At 37.8% G+C, this 17224-nt stretch overlaps 1 protein-coding gene and 1 long non-coding RNA gene across 2 annotated transcripts in view; one reads left to right on the forward strand and one right to left on the reverse strand.

Annotated features, from left to right (window-relative positions):
• Positions 1–17224, forward strand: part of fhl3a (four and a half LIM domains 3a) — a 47662-nt gene that overhangs the window by 2001 nt on the left and 28437 nt on the right. The gene's annotated exons all lie outside the window — the stretch shown is intronic.
• On the reverse strand, positions 14552–16483 carry LOC307138664. The gene is made up of 3 exons (XR_013818049.1): positions 16404–16483; positions 15623–15858; positions 14552–15035 (listed from the first exon to the last, which is right to left on the reverse strand). It is a non-coding gene; the product is annotated as an uncharacterized lncRNA (long non-coding RNA).

Here is a 17224-nt window from a genome sequence, read left to right on the forward strand (position 1 = left end):
TTTTTTATTCATTAAAGAATCCTGAGAAAGGTGTAATCATTCATGGTTTACACAAAATTGTTAAACATCACAACTGTTTTCAACATTCAAACCAGCATATTAGAATGGTTTCTGAAGACTGGAGTAATGGTTGATTAAAAATCAGCTGTGCCATTACAGGAATAAATTCCATTTTTAAAATATATTAAAATAGAAAACAGTTGTTTAAAATTAGAATAATATTTCATAGCTTTTACCAACCTTGGAGCCTGTTACTGTATATATATATATATATATATATATATATATATATATATATATATATATATATATATATATATATATATATATATATATATATATATATATATATATATATATTATTACATATTTTAAAGTTTGTTTATAGCAACTTCCCCCTCTTCACCATATTCTATAGATAGAAAAACTGCTTCATCAAGAGTGCCTTGTGAATAACTCATGTCCATCAAAGAAATCAAAATTCTTAAATTGGGCCTTATTTCATTTTGTGCTAACCACAACAGGGCTTCCTCTTATAAGAACCATGGTTTTAAGTGTCTTGCTGTGCCAACAAAATTCAGTCTGTTATTTTTATGATGAGTCTTTTTTTCTTGTGGTTCGAAATCCCTGCACCCTTTTGTATATATAAGGTCCATAAAGTCCAAAAAAAGTCCATAAAATGTGATGTTGTCATCTCGGGAGTCATTTTTTTTGGTGTCTGGAATATTCAGACCCATCAAAAAACTGAAGGAGATTGAAAATGCATTTGTTTTTTTCACTGATGTGACTGCAGTCTTGATCATGGCCACGTTCATTTGAAACACTGCCATATGCAGGAACTGTTGTTCATCAGTGATAGGACTGAGTGTAATGCATTTTGGGATGCAGTATTCCATATAGCAAGCTCCATTGAATACTGCTCACTTGGCAATTGTAGTCTATGCATACAAAAAATGTCATACTGTGCTCACTATACATAGTATATACAGCAGCCTTAGAAAGAGTAGTGTGGTGCTATTTAAAGCCTAACTACACTACAAACACTGAATGTAGCTGTCCATTCACAAGAGCGAACGGCATACAAAAGAGTGAACAAGTGTGTCCAAGCCATAAACATTTATCAGACCATCCACATGCAAATCCATTGGACTTGAACATCTGTCCGCCAATAAAGCAGCTCTGTAACCAAATGTGTAAGATAAGCCAGAGACAATGAACCCTTTAATTCATCTCTAATAAGAGTGACAGAGGAAGCAATGTGAATTCAAATGTCTTGAAAGAATAACACATGTCAGTACACTGCATGCACTGTCTTCTTTACATCATCATGAGTTAGTGTGTTGACTCTGGGACCATCACAAATCACAAGCTCGCTGTGTGAAAATCTGAATTATTATCTCAGGATTTAGACTTTTTGTGTTCCATTGCCACAAGTGCCACATTTCAATTCAAACAGCTCATGGGGTACATATGACTGGTTGTTTGTGGGGGTTAACTTTGAATTAAAGGAAGTTACTGCTGGTTTCCTGCCGGGGACTCCAGGTGCATCTGTGATCCAGTGAGATGGTGGCTTCCTCCCAGACCGGGGAGAATGAATGGATGAAATCAGATCCTCACAGCCTGGGCCCCAAGAGATGTGACCTGCTGCTCGGTGTGCTATTGGCTCGCTTGCACTGTTTATTTACCTTTCCGCTCTCTTCCTCTCGCAAGCCTTATTGTCCTTCAGACGCTTAGTGTCTTTGTCTGAGCCACTTGTTTTAAACCCTTTTGTCTGTCTTTCTTCCGGTCATTTCTCTACAACACTCATAGTTTGCTCCAGGATACTGCTCTGTGTCACCGTGAGCACCAAGAGGTCAAGATTTGGCCGGTTGAGCCCATTCCAATAATGATTCTCGCATATGCATTCTTCCACCGATGAAGATGGTACTAAAATACTGACATGACAATGTTTCTTGCACTATTCAGTGGTGCAGTAATACCATTAATAAATCAATAGTGCGGAACATACAGCGCGATCAGACAACAGCTTTGTTTTAGTGAATCAAAACTATATATATGCAACTAGTGTAGTCTGATTCCCGAACGAATGGCTCTAATCAGTTGGTTATTTTTAGCTAATTAAATACAGTCTACTTACTAGTTTACTTACTAAGGAATAGTTTGGCAAAATGTACTCGCCCTGGTAGGTGACTTTCTTTTTTCAGTAGAACACTAATGTACATACGTCATCATGCGATAGAAAGCTTAAGGCCCAGACTCTTGTTTGCCTGGTAATAATGATGTAAATAATGTTTAGTAACTTGCATAGACTGATCGTTTCACTTCATAAGACCTCAATATACAGGTCAGGAGCCTTGGGTATTCAGTTTTTTTGTTACCTGTTTCTGCTTTTTTGACTTTAAAAATGACGGCACCAATTGACTTGCATTTTATAAATGACCATGGTCTATAGGTTCAAGCTAAAAATCATCTTTAGTGTTCTATTGAACAAAGAAAGTCACCTATATCTTGCCTGAGGCAAGTCTACATCTACATCTGGCCTGAGGAAGAGTAAAATAACAGCACTTTTTCAGACTTGAGAGACTTAAAGGGTTACTTCAGCGATTTAGCATTAAGCTTTGTATCAGTAGAAACCCGGTAGTATATTCGAATGATTGTACTTTCCCCCCTCATGTCCCCCTGAGACTAGATAATTATGCATTTTATTTCTGGAAAAAATCCTCCGATGACGCAAATATTGTCATTTTACGTCATCTGAGGATTTTTTTGGCCAGAGGCTAGAGACTACAGCCAGTTGTAGGAGCTAGTTCAGCATGTTTTCAACTCGCCCACAGGGGTGGGATCTCACTCACAGAATGTAAATGTGCACGGCCGCTTGGCTCAGGCATTAATAATGGAGCAGTGCGGAGCCAAGTGAGTGTTTCAACTTTTCAATGAATTCCTATGAAAGTTAAACTTCCAAGTGTCATGGCAAGTGATAACCAGTGGCCGTGGCTTTGGGAGTGGCCTCGTTGGCCAGCGAAGCAAGTGCATTCTGGGAGTTGTTGTCTTTCATCCACGAGTGGATGTGGATGAGTCTTTTCTCAGTCTAGAAGGCACCAAATTCAAAAGTAATTTCACATTTCACATTACATAAATGACCCAGATTAATCTTCCCAGCTCTGAAGTACCCCTTTAAATAAGTGCAGTAACCAACGATGTGTAGTTTTGTCAGTAGTATTTCATAAAAGTTTATAAAGTTAATAGTTAATTCCAATGGTTGGATTCTATTTATGATGTTTCTAAAAAGTCTTTGTAAACCATATTTTTGGAAATTGTTGTACATTTATTACCTACATTATCTCATCATTTGGAAATTGAATTGCATATGTTTTTCCACCAAATATTTCTTAGTCAAAGATACTAAAGAATCATTAATTGAACCAGAACTGGAATCTGGAAGTCCTTGCAATTCCCATTGAAGTCATTGAAAATTTGCTGAATCAGACCTTATGAGTGTGATTCGGCAATGCCACATGACATGTGTCTGGATGCATGGCTTGCATCAGTAAACATCTGTTGGTTAGATGGATTAAGCAATTGCAGTTTTTTTTTTTTAAATGGACCATGCTTATTATGTCTGTTATACCAACTGTATCACAACCAGCAGATGTTATTGTGCAATCTATCCATCCACACTCTTTTGTCACCCAGACACAGTCCCTGAGTCACCTTTGACGCACCTAATCTCATACAGATCCAGGAATCCACCCTAGAGGTGCGGGGTGTGAGAAGAACTATACGCTGTCCCATCACAGGGTTGTGTTTTCACCCCTCATATCACCAACTCCTCTAAGAGGAAATTTTCTCAAATCTGTCAGAGAGATGCATTAAACCTGACAATGAATACCCACACTGGAATGTAAACACTGGTCTGTACTTGTAACAGTCACATAAAACGTGTCTAGTTGGCATTCTCAAAGCTATGACTGTCAAACTTTCTGTAACACTATCAGAATGAGAGTGAAATATGTCTGTAACAGCAGGGAGTTTCCTGTAAAATCTGGATCCAGCGCAAATAAAACCTACAGTTGAGGGATGGTGGAAAACCAATGTGCACATGTGCACTGCTATAGAAACACAACGTATTCATAATTTTCAAACGATTAATCGCATCCAAAATAAAAGTTTGTGTTTACATAATATATGTGTGTAATTATTTATATATTAATACACACACATGCATGTATATACTCAAACTTTTATTTTGGATGCGATTATTCACGATTAGTTGTTTGACAGCACAATTTTTCAACAAACAAAACAAAATAATACCTGAGCAACAATGGCTTATTATAAATATGAGACACATGGTTTGACAAACTGCTCTGTTCATCTTCCTGGCTGGGAATTTTTGCTACATTGGACGGTGACTCACCACTTGCTGGAAACTTACGGTTCAAACATCTGTCCTGCAGGCTGATTATTTTGACTTGATTCATTCTTGCTGATAAATGAAACTTTTTTTGAATATTCCGTCAGTTGTGCCACCTTTCCTTCCTGATGAAATCAGTGAGGTCTTTGCACTCTGCACGGAGAACCATTGTCAGTGACATCAGTTTGAAATATTGAAACTCATTTCTAGAAAAAAAAAAAAGAAGAGACAATTCTGAGTTCACAGAGCGAGCTGCAGTATAAAACAAGTGTTCAACCCAAACAGTTTAAAGATGTTATTGTGTTATGTTTATAAGTTTCGGCTTCAATCGTGATTTATACTACTGTATTTTCCGTTAAACAAGGAAAATAATTGGCCATTTAAACATTTATCAAAAGCATCTCCACATAGCAATGTAAAACGCTTTCACTGCCACCATGTCTCTCACACATACTCAGTTACAAACAGCGCTTGAGCTGTAATTTGTCAAGTAGGGTCAATGTGATCCAGTAAAAGCCATGCTGGACCTTCAGTGGAAACAGCACGGAAGCGTTAAGAGAATAGTATGCTAGATATACACTGTAGGAATAAATTAAAACAAATATTTAGATTTGAAACCATTGGTTGCTAATCAGAGTCAGCGGCCCAGCTGTTAAGCTTTGTACTTGTTCTGGAATCATTAAGAGGAGCCATTCAATTTACAAGAAGCCATTTAAAAGGATTAATCACAATCATTACATCTTACACATGCAATTCCCCACCACAGTTCCTGTTTTTGTACAGTGCTTATCTCAATGAAGCGCGGAATCGCCCCACATGCTCAAATCCACATGTGTAAGCAGATACATTTAAGCACATTATAGGTTGCCAAGTCAGGATTGTAAGTGCTGATCACTTCCCAGTGCTTAATTAGCCTCCACATCTGTAAGAGATGAGAGTAAATGGCTGTGACATCATTTCTGAGGAGAGGAAATCTGACTCAAATGTTTCCATTTCGCGTTTGTGCATCTGTTTTGTGTTTGCATGTGGGGATGAATGACTAATTTTGGTTGCTTTTGGACCTCTAAACAAACCTTGACTTCGACAGCATACAAGCCGTGATAATCTTTTATGGAGCACGATGAACCGCCTCACCCTAGCTGACCTACGGAGCACACTGCAGTGGAATGCATAAAAAAACCAGTGCTCACTGGGATCGCTTCTGAAATTTTTTGTCTCCTTCCCCTCCGATTTATACAGATGTTTATGTGGTGCACAGCTGCGCAAGAGTGCTTCCCTCATAAGTAAACAGCTGCAAGATACTTGCATCATGAAGAAATCTGGTAGTGCAATGCAGATGCATGTGTGAATGGTCAAATGCACTTCTAGGTATGAATGTAAACACATTCAGTTTGTCTTAAGAGAATGTAAACATGCTGGACAAAGACTAGCCTACATTCAGTCATCCAATTATTTGTGTATCCGACCGGAATCGAATCAAAATGATTTACTGTCCACATTGTGTATCGCAACTGTACAGATCTGATTTGTGTGTCCCGAGGCCCTCTCTCATTTTCCGAAATATCTGCATTGGTGTCCATGGCATTTACATTGCGCTGGTAGGACAACGCCAAAACGAGCGTCGTTTTATTAAGTCCAAATACAGCGCAAAACTACGATGAGAGTGAGTAATTTGCTAAACGTGCTCGCGCCTGATTTTTGTTAGAAATAGCCTACGTACATACTGGTTAAATGTTACAGGACACTAATAAAAGAAACGGGGTATAATGACGTGTAATGGTATAGTAGTGGTGTCCCATTTCTTAGGGGAATATTTTCACCCCTACGCCTTGCCACTCTGTTTCAAGGGGCAAGGGGAATGGGTAGGGGTAAGGGAAGGCGAAGGTGAAGGGGTATAAAAGCAGTTTATTAGGCCCCATTTCATATGCCTTTTTAAAAGACTAAAATTGAAAAATGTATATATTATATATATATATTTAACTAGTCGGAGTGACTGCGTCACATGCCACTGCTGAAAACCCGTATTTGGCGGGTTGGCCACTAGTTTTGGTAGCGTGACAACCCTAGAGGTTTTGAGAAGATTTATTTTTTGCAATATTCCATGGAGCAGTAGGGAGAACGGAGGTAGCTGTCGCCTTCTTTGAAGGAACACCTCAAAAGACTGACCATGGCTCGGCACTTCACAGAAGTCCATAAATGGGAGAAAGTGTCTGTGTTGTGTCTATAAAAGGTTGGCGGCTATAGTGAATAGAAAGATGAAGATGATTTAGTGCAGAGGGCCTGGATAAGTGCAGAGGAGTGGGAAAGCAAAGACACTTGTTGTCTGACACTTGTTGACAAGGCTGCCTTGAGCAAATCCTTGAGGATTCAAACACAGAGCCCCTTTGAATGCTTCAATGACTTGTTTACTGTTGACGTTTAGCACATGAAGTCTACCAATCCATGAATTACATTTTAAACACACTTCTCGACCATTGTCATGTTTGGACACGAGCTCCAATGATGTCCAAACTTGATCGCTCCCATTATAATCAATATCGCACTGCACACTGCATGTGTGCAACGTTTCAACTCTTGTAGTGTTGACAGCTGGGTTGATTATAATGTAACAAAACTAGATTGCTCCCATTAAAGTCACATCCTGTCATGCGGATTGCATTATAGATGTTCCCTTAAAGCTTCGGAAAATCTTTAAAAGAATGCGGGCACATATTTAAATAGTTCTGCATCTCTTGTCTAGAGACGGTTGGCATTTTGCCAAAACATTCAAGTCATAAAGTAAACCGCATAAACTTTATGACATGACTAATAATGTCTCTCAAGAAAAGAAGTTAAAGCAGAGCTGTATTATGAATTTTCCCAAATAGTAGGTCTTAGGAGGAGTTAGGGAGGAATTAAATTGACTGAATTGGAATGAGTGGTTCTTCAATGGAAACAATAACATTGTGTTTCTCCCCATGGCATGAAGTTGCCGTTCTTTTATATACAAGAGAAAGAGGGATATCGAACCAGTGCAGGAAAATGGAAGAAATGCATAATTACACAAAACATGAGCCAGATTGCCTAAACTCAAGTGCAGGAGTGCTGACACTAAAAGCCATTGACTCACTCTGAAAATATCCAACTGCTGAATGTTAAGCTTAAAAGCATTTTTTTTTCGTAATCTTATACTGTTTATGATTATAAAAAAAAAATAAAAAAATAACAATTAACAATTAAACTGAGAAGAATGGGAATGCGTACAGATATTTAACAATGTCCATTATGCTCTATGTGAAGGAATAAATCAGTGCTATTAAAACAAGATGCCTTTGAACTAGGCTGCTAGCTAAAAAAAAGAAACGGCAGTCTTTCCTATTAATATGCAGCTGTCATGACAAAATCTATATTTTTGGATGATCTATGATGAGATTTTCAGAAAGCCATGTGCAGAACCTGGCGCCACTCGCCACCTAAGACCGATGTCTTTACGTCTGGCTTTGGGTCTGTTTGGCTGTCTGCATATTCATTTATCTGTGGTGAGCTGCTCCACTTGGCCTAAAAAATGCACAACTGCACAGTGGAACTCAGTTTGTCAAGTAAATCAACCAGGTTTGTTTTAGTAAGTGGAGCAGATGGAGATTATAAAGGGTTGCAGGGTTTAATGAGGTTGGAAACATCATGGCAGAAAGCGGCGTATAGTTAGAGAGGTTTGAGAGGGAGGTACCCAAGTTTGATAGACATTTAGATGAGGCATTCTGATCTGATATCTGCATAATTATACCGTCTTATCTGCATTCGCCAAACTATCCATGCTAACGTTTTTTTCCACTCAAGAAACAACGTACATTTTATCACTTGAAACGAACAAGGCACTGAAGACAAATGGTGTTTTTGCATGGATGCATGATAAAGAGAGTCCTACGTGACACAGTGAGATAAGACGATGATGAATTGCCCTTCTTATCCTCTGCAAAGTCAAAGAAATGTTAGTTTTTTTGCAAATTTCCCCATCAGACTTAAAATCGCATGAGCAATCAATGTTGAGTATTACAGTACTTACTTCATGGCCTTAAACATACTTATGATATGACAACTCAGCAGAAATTGATGCCACACCATAGTATATAACTGTTGAAACGAATATACCGGTAACCCTGTTGAAAAAAAACAGCATATGCTGGTTAGGTGTGTTTTGGAGCATGGCAGCTGGTTTGAGCTGGTCCTTGGTTGGTCATGAGCTGGTTTAAGCTGGTCAAGTGCTGGTTCTAAGCTACTAGCTCCAGCTCAGGACCAGTTTATAACCAGTTTAGGATCAGATTAAACCAGCCCATGACCAACTGAGGACCAGCATACACCAGCTCAAACCAGCTGCCATGCTTCAAAACACACCCAACCAGAATATGCTGAGGGTTTTTTTCAACAGGGAAATTTGAATGAATGCTACACTAATTAGCATGCTAATTTCAGCCCTAGTTAATCTAAAGTTAAGGACTAGCAAATACATTGTACAAAGTACATAAAATCAATACTATGGTGTGTCTATTTAACATTTGCCAAATTAACCTAACGTTGATCTAGCAAATAACCATAGGCACGATGGGAACTGCAGAAGAGATCGACAGGGGGTTACCCACAAATGCCTCACCCATCTCGGGACTCTGCAATATTCTTCTGTCACTTGACCTGATTTCGAAACATCTGAAATTCAGACCTAGGATGCCAATGAAGGGACACAGCCACATATATCACATTTTAGCACTAGTTTTTATTGTAGCTGAATGAAGTAGCTTGATATTTGAGGAACCAGCAAATTAAACAACGGCCCTTACAGGCAGCCAATGAGTGCAGAAGCCTGAACCCAGAGTCTATGAGGTAATGCCTCTCTCCCAGCCCCCTCGTTTTGAGAATGACAGAAGGGATTTTGGGGGATGGTGTAGCGGATGGCGGGGGCACAACTGTTTGATTTATGGTCACCTTTGAAGTGAGATCATTCCTACAGCGTGGCCAGTGCTCTGTTTTCTGGTGCCTGGAGCCCAGTCCCCTGTGAATGGAAATGGGGAGAAAAAAAGACCCCTGGAGGTCGCCAACACCCACAGCCGTTTGCATGCAAAGTATACGCTTCCTAATTTTATGGCGATTTATAGGCATGCGTCTAGCCATGTGCTAAAGTTTTTTTCTGGGTTTGCTTTTCTGCATGTGACATTTATCTTGAAGGTTACAGAAAAACGTGGCAGGAAAAGAAAGAGAGGACGAGGAAAAGAAGGGAGGTGGTCCAGATGAGTCCTTGGAGAGTCATAAAAGAGAACCAAGGGAGACATGTTTAAGCCCAATCCAGCCACCAGTGGCAGTTATGTTTTTCTTAGATCCTTCCACAGAAAAAAAAAGTGTGTCTGCACATGTGCGCACATGTACATGAAAGTCTATATTTAGGAGCGTTTATTTTTTCCGCAGTGAGTTGAAACAATCTGATCTGCTTGTATATAAGCCAAATATAGTATGTGATACATAGAATAATAATCGAGTCCGAGTGATTAGGATTTTAATATTTTGCGATATTGACTAGCTACTTATTACTACTTACTGAATATGGTAGGGATGCGCTGCTATTAAAAGTCTGGCCGATATTTCATGTTATGGCCGATTACCATAAAAATATATATAATATTTTGTCTAAAAAAAGAAAAGCCTAAAAATTTAAATCATTAATCTTAAATTCCACAAGTGAATTTAGGTTTCACACAATTATTTACTATATTGTATGAAAAATGGATATTCATTTTGAGATTGGATTTTTTTATAGGCTATTTAAAGGGGGGGAAACATTTGAATATGTAATTTTGAACATCAAAGATGAGTTTTAAGGGTTATTGACTTAAGGGGGACTTTAGACTTTAAGTGTGCTATCTGACAGATTGGGTTATCTAAATGTAATAGTGGAAATGAGCATGAACTATTAAATATACAATATTGACATGTACCAATAAATAACAAAAATTTTCATATTGTCTTTGTCTGATATATCATGCAGCCCTACCAAATGGACGTAAATTGATTTGAGTTGAAAGAGTGATACAGGAATCATGAACTATGAAAAATATTAATAGTAAGGACAAATAATAGTAAATCGGTTGCCAGGGATAATGGTCCATTTAGAAGTCATTAAATAAACATGCGGAATTCCACTACTGACCAATCAGAATCAAGTATTCCAGAGCGCAAAGGAATAGTTTTTCTCTCATCCACCATTGGGAATTAGACCTGACAGTCTTGTGCAGTTCATTTCCAAACTTTATCGCATTATATAATCTTATCTAGTCTGTTGGATTAGGAGCGGGCCAGTCTGGGGTTGTGGTTATACGCTGTGGAAAGCAACCACCAGCTGAGCAATAGAAAAGATGTGTGTATGCAGCTGCTCGTAGTGTCAGCCCCTCCTGAACAACTACTCCTTTGTTTCTAGATCTTCTGCTGCGTTTATTTTAGTTTTGGTGTGCGCGCATCGTCATTATCATTCTCCCTGTCTCTGTCTTGCCTTCTGTTTTTGTTACTGACAAATTGTGTTTGTTTGTGTAGCTGTCAGATGCAGTGGGCAGATCTCTGAATGAAGGGCTATAGAAAGATGCCCTCTGAGAAAACTGAGACTTTCAGTTGATATTCAATGAAAAGGTCTGCATTACCAACACGTTCTCATGAAATGCGCATATATAGCACAAATTGTATTTATTGTGCGATTTATACGGCAAAATTAGTTTTTTATGTGCATATGATATGCATTGTCATCCCATTGGGTAGGTTTAGTGGTGTGGGGTACGTCCATAAAACATGCTTGGGTAGGTTTAGTGGTGTGGGTTACGTGCATTTATACTACGGGGCCGTTGAATGCTTGAATCTGATTGGTTGATGAACGTTCTGAGGTGTGCAATTATTTTCTGGGAGACGCACAGCGAACGTAGTTCCAGGCAGCTCTTGACCGCATTACAGTTCCATATCACTGCGCATAGTTAACTGTAATAACGGAAATTACAGGACTAAAAAACAACAATATGACAGACGATTTTCCTAAAGTAAATCTTAATATTTACAGTGAATATAAAACGTTCAACAACTGGGCGGCAGCAGTATTAGACAGTCCAGATGAAAAACAACAAAGGCAAGCTTTTCTGTCTCATTACTGAAATCACACATGCTCGCACACGCACTACAGTTTGCACAAAAAGCTGTCAGCGCTGCCCTGACGATTTGATCAGTTCGCCTATATAGTGGAGCAACTTAAAGGCTACACGTGACATTTTTTCACTAGCGAGGTAGTAACAGCGCTGTTTAGAGACGCACAGAGGGAGCCTAGTTCACACAAGCGCTCTTTCTTTCTCTCTCTCTCTCTCTCTCTCTCTCTCTCTGTCGCTCTCATTCTCTTTCTAATAACTTTATTAATAACTGCAGTAGAATGCTATCAACGGCTCAAGCCTTCGTTAACAGCTTTAAAATGACGTTTCGGAACTAGCAAAAGAGCTGTTGGATGAGACGCGGAAGAAATAGTCCTACTCACAATAGCGATTTAAGTACAAAAACCGGACGAATCCCTTTAAATATATAATCGGATCGATGTCTTGAGGTGTGGTAACCGTAGCATAAGCGGAATAATTGACTCCAGGCCGTTCAATTATTAGAATGATAATGCACACCCGAGGTTACATAACATGTTATAAAGTGCGTATCAGATGCACGCGAAAACTGAGTAACATATGCACGTAAAAACTCATTTTGGCGTATAAATCACACAATAAATACAATTTGTGCTATAGATACACATTTTCATGAGATCAGGCTGGCATTACAGCGTATATGCATAGAAGTTCATATGTCTTATAGATTATAAATCAAGGAAGTTGTATACACTGCACAATGAATCTCTTTTTTACATTATGTCTACATAAAGGGATAGTTCTCCCAAAAATGCTGTTAATTTACCCACCCTCAGGATATCCAAGATGTAGGTGACTTTTTTCTTCAGTTGAACAGTAAAGAAGATTTTTAGCTGAAACCGTGGTCCTTGGTGATTCGTAGAATGCAAGTCAATGGCTAGTCACTTTGAGAGTCAAAAATAATACAGTTACAAAAGATTTTTATTTTAAAATAAATGCTGTTCTTTGAACTTTCTATTCATCAAAGAATCCTGGAAAATATTTAGCACCGTTTCCAATAAAATATTATGCAGCACAACCTTTTTTCCACATAAATAATAATAAGAAATGTTTCATGATCAAATCAGCATATTAGAATGATTTGTGAAGGTGCATGTGACACTGAAACCTGGAGTAATGGCTGCTGATAATTCAGCTTTGCCATCAAAGGAATAAATGACATTTGTAAATATATGTATTTGATCAAATACATGCAGTGAATCTGTTTTTTTAATCTTACAGACCCCAAACTTTTGAACAGTAGTGTATACAAATATAGATGCAAATGGCTTCAACAGAAGCACACCATTGATTAACCACCACTAAGCTCAAGGTAGGACTGTCTTTAAAGGTTTATAAGTTACTGTTAAAAATCAATTTCCCAATGGAGAAAATGAATGGGATTTTTACTTTTGGAACCCAACCGTTGCAATACGTTCCACCAAACATCCTGTTAAAATAGTAAATATGCCAACACAGGAAAGAAAACTGACCACGTATCTTACGCTGGAACATTTCCTAAGCTGTTGAAACCTGTGAGACGTCATTTGGTTAAGAGGTTGAGATATGGTGTGTATGTGTGTGTGTGATGCCCATACAACTCGCATGATGATGGTAGACATCACTGATGGGCATTTTATTGCTCTGTAAAGCCAAGGCACTGTTTACATGTTGCCAAGGAGAAGAACCATAAACAAGATGGTAGAAAAATAAAAGGATAGTATCCTGGACTGACTTCTGACGCTAAATCATCCTGGATGCTTCCTATTTAGCAGGATCCCTTCACATGTTTTGGCATTATGAGTTTTTTCCCTTTCTGTCAGCTTGCCTTTGCCAGGGACAAAGAGAGAAAATCTGTCTGTTTCCTGCTGCACTGCTGATCTTTATATCATTAATTTACTGCTAATCTTTAGATAACACAGAAGACAAATAGTACTCACAAGGCTAAAGTTTTTTTCAAAGGCATTGACTTTCATAAAACAACAGTAGTAATTCTGTCATCATTTACTCACCCTCACGTTGTTCCAAACTTTACTTTCTTCTGTAGCACAAAAAATATTTAGAATCTTACTTTATCAATGAGTTGAACACAAGAACCAGTGAATGATTTGTCCACTAGCTTGGGTCGGTTCTTTACATGCATCTTTTAATCAGCTATTAATTGACAAACTGGACTGATCTTATTGTTGAGTTCAGCTCGACAATCACAAACAAGTGAATTATGGCTCAAATATCAGTCTATTTCTCACACAAATCTATCATATGGCTTCAGAAGACTTGGAATATTTGCACATAAGTCATGTGTACCAGCTATCAAATTGTTGTTGGATGAAAAAAGATGATACTTTGAAACATCAAATGTTTTGCTCAGAATAAAGCCATACAAGTTTAGAACAACATTAGGGTGAATTAAAACTTTTAGGAGAAATACTTCTATAAAATAGTAGTGAAGAGTGAAGACACACTGCACTTTCATGGGTCGGTCATAGCGGCACCAAATTTGTGTTTTTGAGGGTTGATTGCTTGCAGATGCACGGACTGACCTGGAAACCGCTGCTGATCTCATTCTGGTAAAGCTGACCTTGCTGAATTAGTAACTTTTCATTAAAAAAAACAAGTGAGACAAAGACCACCTAGCTACACTGTTAGACATTTATAAGAGATTTTACAGTAACTTACTGGCAACACTGTTGCCAGTAAGTTACTGTATTTGAGATTTACAGTACAATAACCGCATTTCAGTTTACAGTAACTACATGTTACTGTAATTTTGTAATACAGTACTGTTACTGTAAACCTTGGTTAACAGTGCATTAATCCTAATCCTATTCAATAATTAATACTTACTGAATTACATTAATTCTTACATTAATCTATCCTACAGAAGTAATCCAAACAGACAATTATTATGAAATATAAAATTATTTATTTAAAACATTTTAAGTGCTTTAACTTAAACATGTAAATGTGTGGAAAAAGTTCACTTTAAAACATCCTCGAATCAAATCTTATTTTCAGAAAATCATGTATAAAAGTAATCAGAGTGCATTCAATATCACTTATTTTACATTTTATTTACATTTACATTTATGCATTTGGCAGACGACTTGCATTGCATTCAAGATACACATTTTACATTTTGTCAGTTCTTGCTTTCCCTGGGAATTGAACCCATGACCTTGCTAGTGCCACACACTATTGTTTGAGCTACAATTTTAAAAACTCTGCAGAAAATAGTTGGTAGAATACTGTAAATAGTTGGTTGAAGAATACTGTAACTTTGGTGCAAAATACACATATACATGAATAAAATATAAACAAAGAGCAAATTAATTCTGAAACAAGTTATCACAACACAACACAAACACAAGTTTCATGTCTGTACCGATCTCTGCCATCTTCCACATTGGATGATTTCAAACAGGAACCAGGATTCTGCTCCATTATGGCAAGAAGTCCCTCTAGATAAGAATGATATGAAGTTAGTCATACAATTTGAGTATACACAAACATTTTACACTGTTGGAATTTAATAAAAAATAATAATCCCATTACAATTCATCATAATGGTAAAATACTATTTTATAGACAGTTAACACTTTGAGGTACACCTAGCTAAACGTATGCTGTCTAGTCTAATCCAGTCCTGCAATGCCTTCATGAAGATGTGAAATGAAATGTTCAGTTTTTGTTTTAGCTGGTGATTCAATGTTATGAATATTTTGAAGAATGTACTTTGTAGTTATGCTGAACCTGATTGCATATTAGAGAGGTGTCTCTGTTATTTAGCTTAACAAAATTGATATTGAGTAAAAAACTAAAGAAAACTGTTAGTACATAATAGTAGCAGCAGCACAAACTACATGCTCCAAAAAAGTAATATTACTGAATCACCTCAACATGATTTCACAAACTATTTAATCAAAAACAACAATGTAACCTTTTATTGCAGGATGGATTACATGTATACTGCATTAGCTTTAGTAAGGTATCCTCAAACTTAATGCTACATTCACACGGGGCACCGGCGTTAACGCTTCTCATTTACTTTGAATGGTTGACGTCATGCGTTGCTGAACTGAATTGTGGGTTCCGTCGCGTCGCTTCACTCACGTTGCAAGCGGCAGAAGTTGAAAGGTGTGTTGGACATCAGCTGTGGCTGGATGCAACCAATCGGCGAGAGTAGCCGCGTGCAGGCGGGGAGGAGCTGCAAACGGAGACGTGAAGTCTGACACTTTCTGCTTCCCGCAGTGATGCTTGCACTGTGTTTGCACACTTTATCAGCTGAAGTGAAATAAATGCAATATTTGTCAATGCACAGATGTTTCAGAGACATTTTTTGTCATGTAATACTTTATGCACTACTTAATACAGCGTGTGTTTGTACAAGAATAAAGTTAACATACAAGCCTAAACTATCAATGAAGTGGGGGTCTACATTTTTCATCTGTTTTATTTTGATAAACATGACAATATAACAACGCAACTACATGAAAAGAGATTTAACTGTTATAAAAAAGAGATTTGTGCGCATTAGAGGAACTGAAGGTTTTAGAATAAACACGAAACACATGTGATCGCTGTCATGCGGAGAATCTGGCCAATCGTGGAACAGCTGTGTCGTCATCAAAGTCTGTGCAATCGCTCTAGAGAAACTGCACCGGCTGTATTAGCCGACTGCTCTCGAGGTGCTTTGATGCCATACGTCACTGTCACGTGGCGTTGGCGCTGTCTCAGGTCAGACAAAATTTCTAACCGGCATGACGCCCTGTGTGAATGCAGCGTAAGTGTCTGTGTACATTACATATCCTATTAAAAAAGTGTCTCACCTAGTCCAAGTTTTTCCATTCAAACTCCATTAGGTGGCGAAGGAAGGATGACACTCTGTTGTTGATTACAGTGGTCTTCCTGTTCACAACTTCCCCGGTCTTCCGACTCACTCCGGTTTTGGTGGTGCATCTTGTTCCCTCCTCTGGGTTTTTCCTCACGAAAAAAACTTAAAGCAAGAGAAAATTAAGAGAATAAAGATATTTTAAATTTCATCACCCTTAGTGCCTTTGCTTTAAATGTTTTTGGTAACACTTTAGAATAATGGTCCGCCATTAAACGGATAGTTCACCAAAAAAAAAAAAAAAGTAAATTCTGTCATTTACTCGCCCTGTTGTTCTAAACCTTTTAAAGAATGTTTGTAAACAGACAATTTTGAGGCACCATTCACTTCCATGGTAGGAAAAAATTACTATAGAAGTGAATGGTGCCTCAATCTGTTAGGTTACAAACATTCTTCATCTTCTTTTGTGTTCAGAAATGTATTCAGGTTTGCACTTGAGCAACATTATTCTAAAGTTTTGCCATGTTTTTTTCATAAATTATATTTAATCTGCCAAAATCATACAAAAATTGTCCAAAACTGCTTCAATTCCAGAAAATAAAATTATAATCTGTCAGTCCTGGACAAACACAGTTTTGGATTATTTTAGTATAATATAATTTATGAAAAAAAAACATGGTACATGGCTAGTTACAGCTAAAAAGAGGTGGAAAAACTAAATTTTGTGATTCTGTTAAACAGACCCGACTAAAACATACAAGAAAAACTTTGAATTATCAGTAATATGTGGAGAAACAAAGAGGACTAACGTTACTTACC

Source organism: Gobio gobio, assembly GCF_949357685.1.
Source record: "Gobio gobio genome assembly, chromosome: 15".
NCBI lineage: Eukaryota > Metazoa > Chordata > Actinopteri > Cypriniformes > Gobionidae > Gobio > Gobio gobio.